Source organism: Asparagus officinalis, chromosome 7 (assembly GCF_001876935.1).
Source record: "Asparagus officinalis chromosome 7, Aspof.V1, whole genome shotgun sequence".
NCBI classification, from domain to species: domain Eukaryota; kingdom Viridiplantae; phylum Streptophyta; class Magnoliopsida; order Asparagales; family Asparagaceae; genus Asparagus; species Asparagus officinalis.
The window spans coordinates 148631522-148640751 of NC_033800.1; positions in this window are offsets into that span (position 1 = coordinate 148631522).

Here is a 9230-nt window from a genome sequence, read left to right on the forward strand (position 1 = left end):
CTGCCGCCGCCTCACAGGTAAACACCAGAAGTAGAATCGTGAGAAATTGCATCTCCCTCCCTCCATCCCTCCCTCCCTATCTTGCCGCCGCCGCATCCAGGGGCGGATCCACAGCCTAGCTAGGGGTGCAGTTGCACCCCTAGGGCCTAGACATTTATATAATTGCATGCATTGTTATGTAATTTTTATATCCACCCCCATAAATTTTAAAATTGCACCCAGGGTATCTAAAAACACTAAAAGATCTAATAACAATTGAGTAAACCAATTGGAAAGTAAGAGCCCATTTACATTTTCAATAATAGAGTATAACAAGTACATTCGCATCAAATACTATAGGTTTATAATAATATATTTTTATTTTTAGATAAATAGATACTTGTTGTCCCCCCCCCCCCAAAAAAAAAAAAAGAAAGAAAAGAAAAGAAAAGAAAAATTATCTAGATCCGCCCCTGGCCGCATCACATGTAAACACCAGAAACCGAATCACGAGAAATCGCAAATCCTCTCTATCACAGGTAATTCCAAATAACTTCGCTGGGAAATTGTGAATAAATTTGCCGCCGCCTCACAGGTAATCACTAGAAATCGGGTAATCACCAAAAATCACGAGAATTTGCAAACCCTCTCTCTCTCTCTCTCAGGTAATCACGAATAACTTCGCTCGAAAATCGTGAATAAATTTTGTTGCCATGTGTTAGTCGTTGTCTGCTTGCCATCTCTTCGCAGTCTCCTCGCCGTCATTTCACCGCCTCAAATGTACTTTTTTCTACAATTTTCTGTTTTGGCCTTTATCTAAATGAAACTTTCCTTGCCTCTTCACAGAACATACCATCGTTTTCCCCTTACTTTTGTTTGGTTGTCCTCTATCTACATAAAAGAATCCAACTATGTGTTGGGTCTGACACTCAGAGGAGCCCTGCGCCTTATGTCACATTGATAAGGACAAACTAAATCGAGAAGGAACTAAAAATATGAAACAAACGTTGAGCTTGAAAACTAAATAATTAATTTAGTTTGACTTAGCTTGCCTATAACCATGGCGCTCCCTGTGTGCACATAGATGGAAATAACATACTAAATTAAGCCAAAATTCCAAATCAAGTTAGCTTGAGGTTTTCAAGATGAATGTGTCATAATCATTGTTAAAAATGATTTTCTATAGTTTTGGCATAAGCTACATAAAAAGACCTTCAATTCCTTAGACACCACTCATAAAATAAGAAAAAGTATGTCAACGACGCTAATTGGTTAGACACATGAAGGATTCAGTGGCAAGCTCATTGTGCTAGTAACAAATAATCATTTATCAAAAGGATTACAAGGTTATCTTGACGATTAACTTTCATTATGTCTTACTTCAAACATGCATGTTGAAGAATGAAAGGTTATCCACATGACCTATGGAGCAACATGAGGGCAAAAATCCTTACATAAGGTTCAACCACTCTAGTTGAGAATTTTGCATTTTTTTCAGTCAATGTCATGCTAAACCGGGCAATAGAATACATTAGACTTTCAAAACCTTGATTCTTTTGTACAGACTGAACCACCCATTTTTCCACATTTCACCTCCCAAACAAGTTTTTAATACAATCTGCAACAGTGCTCAGTTTCATTCAGTAATAATCCAGCTCACCTCTTGCCTATTCCTAAACACTTACAAGAGAAACAACACGTTAAATCACTCAGGCGAGTTTCAGGATCCTACAAGCCAACCTACCAGTCATCCATCTCCAACCCCCCCTCCCCCCCCCCACACACACACCCAACACACACACAAAAAACCCAAAATAAATAAATAATAATAATAATAAAATAGAGAGAGAACAAAATTTTACCTTACACTTGCTATCATTTTCAGCTCTGTCCACTATAATCCCAAATCTTGGAACCTAATAAAAGCCCTAACACGATCCCAACATTTCCATTTTAACCTAATCAAAAACCCTAAAGACAATCATCCAATAACAAGTTTACAAATCCCTACAAGAAATGCACACAATCAACTGAGCAATGCGGCAAAACCAATGAATAAATATCAGCACAAAAGGAAACGAATTTCAAAGGTAAAAGATTAGACCTTCGCTCCCCTCGACGCCTTCTTGTCCCTCTTCCTCCTCCGCTTCCTCCTCTACTTCCTCCTCGACCTCCTCTTCTGCATCGTCATCTCCCCTCTCTTCTACCTCCTCATCACTCGACTCGATTTCTCCAACCCACCCCCTTCTTTCGCTCACATCCTACTCCTCCTCACCGGGAGAATCAGATCCTCCGCGTGCTCGGCACGAATTCGGTCAGAGGCTCGCCTGAATCTCTCTCTGAGTTGTGTGCGCGGCGAGAGGAAGATGAAGAATCTGGGGGATTTGGCCACGGCGCGCTTTCCCACAACACGCTGCCACTTCTCTCGCCGTCGCTCTCTCTCCCCCCTGCTTCCCCCTTGTTATAAGTTCTCATAGTTTTGTTTTAGCGAGACTACTCGTCTTTTTATCCTCTTTTTCCAAACTTTTGTCTGATTCATATCTTAAGATAATAAATCTAAGCTATTTTATGGAGATTGCTTAGATTTAGTATATTATGTAGAAAAAAAACTTGATTTAGGGTTAGTAGTTTCGAGCCCCCCCCCCCCCCCCCGCCCAGTTTGTTGAACAAAATTATGCGCATTCGAAGATGAAAGGGAACTTGTGATGGTACCTGGCAACCTACTATTTATGAAGAATTATAAGATTGATTTGATATATATATAATATATATATATATATATATATATATATATATATAGAATATATATATATATATTATATATATAGATTATCGATCATACAGAAACTTCAGCAGATCCCGCTTTCATAAAATGACGTGAAACTACTGTAACTGGAGAGATACTCACGATTGATCGCGTAATGGATGTTGCGTGTTTTATTTTTGTACTAATCACAGTAAGGGGTTGTTTGGATTGATTTTTTGGATAGGTAAAAGAGGAGAAAGCTGCTAAAAATATCAGCTTTTTGGCAGCTTTCCCTCAAAATCACGTCTATAAAAGGTGATTTTGGGGGGAAACTGTCAAAAAGCTGACATTTTTGGCAGTTTTCCCCCATTTTACCTATCTAAAAAATCAATTCAAACAGTCCCTATCCCTAAGTGTCGGATGAAAGTTGTGGATAAACTAAATGATACTTACAGTTGTTTGATAGCAGTTCGAACAAGTAATACTTATGTTGTATGTTCTTGAAAATTAAACGATCATGGTCGACAAGTTTTTAATATTACAAATCTATGAGACATATCCTTAAATGTAATAACCATGTTTGATCAATATGACACGTGTTCGATCGCATATATCCGTAAATGTGGGGCCCATGCTAGATTTGGGATGGAATGCCTGATCAAGACGACATGTGTTTGATATTACATACCTTTCACACGTCTCTGTAAAATGTGGGGCCCAGGGATGTAATGCCAGATATGAGATATGAGATAGGAATCCGCTCAGAGCCTTCTGCATGTGAGTGGGCGGTTTGAGCCTTGTATTAAACATTTTGCCTACCATTTGTTTCCTGCCTAACTAAGAACTTGTCTGCTTGCATGCGAACAGTTCTGAGGGAGTTCAAACCCCAAATATAGATGTTTGTTCTGTATTTATAAAGTCAGCTCAACTTAATCGACATATGGCATTTAAAAAAAAATTGTGGGCATAGCACATGTTATTATCCCTTTTTTCCTCTTTATTATCTTTCCGCTCTAACATAGAAATCTGAGTTATTTATGAAAAAAATTCCTTACATATTGCATAATCTGAAAAACATACACTTGAATAGGTTAAGCTCTTCGAGAAATTTAATTAAATTTCAGTAGATTTTTGTGTTCATATCTATATATATTGATGATTAAGTTGTGCAAGCAGAAACTTGAAAACTATGAGATTTAATCCTTACTTGGTCTATTACACGAAAAATGCGGTTGAAATTAGTGTGAATGAGCCAAATATAAAATCACCAATTCATCATGTCAAAAATATCTACACGTCCGAAATTTGATGATATATAATTTTCCAACTGTCAAAGATACTTAGGAGACGAATAATTGACCAAGTACTTAAAATCTTCACTTTTCAATACGTCTCATTTGGACTTGTCGAAGGTACATTCAAATTTCACTCTGTTTAGTTGGATAAGATGGTAATGTCTAACAAGTAACAAGTCAAGTACATTTTAGGGGAAAAAAACCAAAATTTACTAAAAATAATTGAGTCACAACCGTTAACGTTCAGATTGAGAGGTGTTTTAATAGCCAAAAAACAAAAATTTGATAATACCAATAATTTGAAAAGGCTATTAACTGCATTTTGACCAAACACCTTCTCCACGTGAATGTTTGCTATGGGGAGTGAGATGAGTGAGGCTACCAGCTTCGCAAACTCTCGTATACGCGAAATCACAAAGGCTCTGTTTGGTTTGATAGAAAGGGACAGAAAGGAAAGTAAAATAGAAGAGAAAGTTGATTTTTACTGTTTGGTTTGAAGGAAAATAAAAAAGAAAAAGAAAATAATTTTCACTATAGAAAAACCACTACCTATTTTTTCTTTTCCCCTTTCTCTCTGCTGCCCAGGTGAAAACGAGGGAGAGACGGAATCGCTCGCTCGACGACTTTCCCCGATCTCTCACCTTTCTCTCCAAAGTTTTCATCGATCTAATTTAAAATTGATACCTCGCTTAGTTCAATTGTGATACTGCTTTAGTCGTTTGATTCTGGATATGCGATTGATTGAGTTTTAGAGGAATTGATCAGATCGTTCTTAGATCCAATTCCCAATTCATCTTCTTGAGTTCAGATGATTTTTGACCGATGATGAATATCATCAGTAGAGAGCTTGATCTTAGTTAATTTAGGAAGAATGAAATAGATTGTCTCTTTCTGTTTTTATTTATACTTCTCACAGTTAAATTATGACAGTGCTATAGTATTTGCTTCTTGATATGCGATTGATTGAGTTTTAGAACAATAGTTGTTTGATTGAACTGATTGGATCAATCTTAGATTAAGTTCATGTTCTTGAGCTCAGATGAACTTTTTGGTTGATAATATTAAATGGTATTAGCTATTTGTGTTTCTCTGATGAATTTCATCATTAGAGCACCTCTCATTAACGAAATATTCCAGTGGAGCACCTGATTTTAGATTCTTAGTTAATTTAGGAAGAATGGGGTAGATCGTGTGAGCTAATTCTCCTTTTGGGGTATATTGTATTGTTTTTAGTTACTAGATTATTGCAGTTAGCTGCTGAACTGATTCTCTGAAGAAAATCCTTGCATTAGGTATTATTATTATGAGTAGCTTCTTGTACATGATAGTGAGTAATTATGAGTTGAAAATCCTAATATTGTTCTTCATCTTAGCAGAAGCCTGTTATTATTCTGCGAGGTTCTTTCGTTTATATACTGTCAACTAATGATAAAAGTTTGATGCAGGTTCCTTTTGTTATCGCTAGAAAATGGCAGCAATGGCTGGTACCAGTCTTCAAATGGCCGCCTCAAGGTCCCGCATCACTTGTGCTCAGAGAAAAGTCACATCCACTGCTCAAGCTAAGCCCGGAAGCTTGTTCCGTACCTCTGTTCAAAATCATCGAACGAGCTTGCGCCTGCTTCTATGAAATTAAACAATGTTGTCACAAGGGCAATGGCTAGTGAGAGTGAGAAAACTGGTCCCTCAGGATTGCCAATTGATTTGCGAGGTGATAAAATTTTATGTTTGTTCTTTTTTCTGCCAGTAATTTTGAATTCAGTAGCTATTTATATAGTGCTGGACTTACTTACTCTTCTATAGTGTTTATACCCAGCATTTCATTTTTCTATATGCTCAATGCTTTTTAAAACTCACCCAGAATGTGTAAAAATGTGTTGGTGAATGATGCAGTCCCGTCCGTGTCTACTCTTAACTATGCTTGAAAAAAAGATCAGGTGATGGTACACTACACGCTGTTTTTTGAGTTTTGTTCACCAACTTATGTTGAATAATACATAGACATTTGAAAGTCTCTCTGAGGGAAAACAGAAGGAACATATAGCTAGTCTGTTTTAGTTAAGCTTATTTGCTTAGTGATATGAAGGTTTCACCTGTATCTATCTGTAAGTGGATCACTAGCCTCGCCCAACTTTCCCTAGTAATATGTTGTATGAGCTAAGTTTATTTTTTGTGAAAATGCTTGGCAAAAATATTAGACTAGTATAAAAGACTTTGAAAAGCAGCGTGTAACGTCATTACAGCTCTATGTTTTCACTTTTGAGTTTTTTATGACTTTATGCTACCTTAAAAAATAGTATAAGGCCCCCCCCCCCCCCGCCCCCCCACCCCCCCCCCCCTCGTTCCCCTTCTTGGGCAAGCTTTTACTCTTGGTGAGACATGTTGCCTGTTGCTAGGATGATACTTGTCTTTTTTTGGCTTTTTTCTAAAATTTAACTCTAGCGAATTCCATTCTACTCCAGGTTTTTATCACTTTGAGTTCCTGATAACAGTCCAATATTTTAGTTCTTTTTGGCTCAACGGTTTCACTCTAATGACACACATTTCTTGTTTCTTGGATCACAATTTCTTTCTCTTGTGTTCATTTATGATTTTTAAACTCTTTGATAATAAAAAGTTCACCCTTAAGATGACCAATTGTGCTCATAACTTGATTTAGTTATTGATTAGCATAAATATGAATAATAAATTAAAATTTATTATTCATTCTCTTTTCAAATCCTGACAGGATTATATGAATCACGACTTATAACTGCTTCTTATGGTTCTTGCCTTATTTGCGTATCAAGTCCTAGTACTGATTACCTGCAACTGCCTATTTTCTAATAAGCAAAAAAGCATCACTCTTACTAGTTTTTAGGCCCTGGTTTGGATGAATCAATTTTTTTTTCCAGGGCGAAATCTTTATCGACACTATAGCCAAAATAACATGTCGTGGCAACTTGCGCTACAAGAAAACTGGCTAACGTACTCCACTTCCTACTGAAAATTTACATCTAATATCATGCTTTATGGACTGTCATGCCTGCTGGCTCTGATAGCCAGAAATCTTCTAGTCGCAAAGTCCTCAGTATTGATGAGCTGCCACTCCCCTTGTCTTATTGTAGCTTCCACCTCTTATGAATGATGCATTCTTGATTTACCAATCTTCAATAAATGTATTATTGATGTCAAGCTAATTGCTTCCAAGCTCAGTTGCTTGTCTACTAAGCTCAGCTTTCTTGCACAGGGGAACTCAGCATGCTTATCTTAAAAAACGAAATGCCTCAATCTTAGTCTCGACCCAGGCATTGCAAAATTATCCTAAATATTTTCTTTTATGTTGTTAATATGATTTTCTACGCCCGTTGGGCAAGAACTTTCAAAAAAATTTTCGGAAACAATAATTATGCTCATCTTAATTTCTGATAATTTTGGACTGTCTACAAGCACTCTTCATCATTTCTAATGATTAGCTTAAGAAAAGAACTATGAACGGCAAAATATAGCTTTCATTTTTCTTCTAAAAATGTAAAGACTTCTATTTTATAGGTTTTTGTGTTTAATTATTGTACTTATCTTGAATCTTTGTTGAATTAATTTCAGAGGCCGAAGAAGGATGCCTGAGAATTAGATGTTTTCATGGCGGCTTTGTTACTAAAGTCAAAAATCAAGGATTCCTCAGCATTTAATCTCTCTTCTCTTTTAAGATTTCTCTATTATGAAATATGATATGTAATAGAACTTTGTTGGTTAAGATTTTCTAGATGAAATTGATTGTAATAGACTTTGTTGGTTAAGATTTTCTAGATGAAATTGATTGTAATAGACTTTGTTTGTTAAGATTTTCTATATGAAATTGATTGTAATAAAACTTGTGACTAGAAATGGATTATACTTTTTATTAGGAATATCATGACATTTATTTTAGATTTGTTTGAGTTCTTTCATTCACCTTTCTTTGATTCTTTCCGCAAATATTATGTGTGAGAAATATTGTTCTCTAATTAGTGGAATTGTGGTTGTGCTTCTGCTTGTTAAAGAAAATGCCATTTTTCTTTAAATACGTGTTTATTAACTTGTTACTTCCCATGATGTGAATGATATTGATTTTGAATAATTATGCTTAATTTGCATCATTTTTTACATCTTATTTGGAATCATCTTTCTTCACATGAGATTATGAATAACTGACAAGTTCAAAACCATGTAAGATTATACACAAATTAGAATTATCATAAATTTGACTCAATTTTCTTGAGTTAAGATTGTGCAAACATATTCGGTAACTTATAAAATTTTGAAAATATGATAGAAACACAATTTAATTTAATTATTTTTTTATAAATTGTTTAAAATCTAAATCTAATTCTAAAAAGTATGAATTAAAATTATGTTGTGATAATTTTCTTTCTCATTTTTTCAGAAAGATAACCAAACATGAGGAAATGGTTTTCATATAAATTTTCTTCTAACTTTCATTACATTATTCTTTCTAACCAAACAATAAAAAGAATATCATTTTCTTTTCTTTTTCTTTTCCTTTCTTTTTACTTTCTCTTTCCTTTTCTTTTCTCTCCCTTTCTCTCAAACCAAACATAGCCAAAAAAACATTTTATTAAAGGAGCCAAACCTGTGTAATTTAAGCCTTATGCTTGAAACACACTGCTGTCTGATTGCTTCAAACTGTAAATATTTCGTGTTTGAAATTTACCCTATACATTCATGTGTAAATAAATCTCATTTACTATAGCCTACAATTGGAACGGTGATCCACACCCAAATTTCTCTTGTAAATATTGTTGGGAATTTAACGCCTAAATCCCCTAATGCAACGGAAACGCGGTATAGAGAACAAGTACACCAAGATTTAACGAGGTTCGGCAACTGCCTATGTCCTCGGGAGCCACACAGATAATTTCTTATTAATCAAACAAGAAATTACAATTTTAGGAGCAGATCCCTAAACTGGGATTTCTCAAATAAACACTGTAGCTACAGTGTTAATAATAACAGGGTATGAACCCTTTCAATACCCACTTGAGAATAAATACCCCACAATATAAAATCCCCTCTTCTTAATTCTCTTTCTCTCTCTAAATCTCTTTACTTAATCTCCCCTCAAAACAACGTTGAAGCTGGGGATTAAAAAGGAAAATCGCTGCTGCGATTTTAGGGAAAAACGCTGCTGCGTTTTAGGGCAGATCGCCGCCGCCGCCACCAGAGAGAGATCG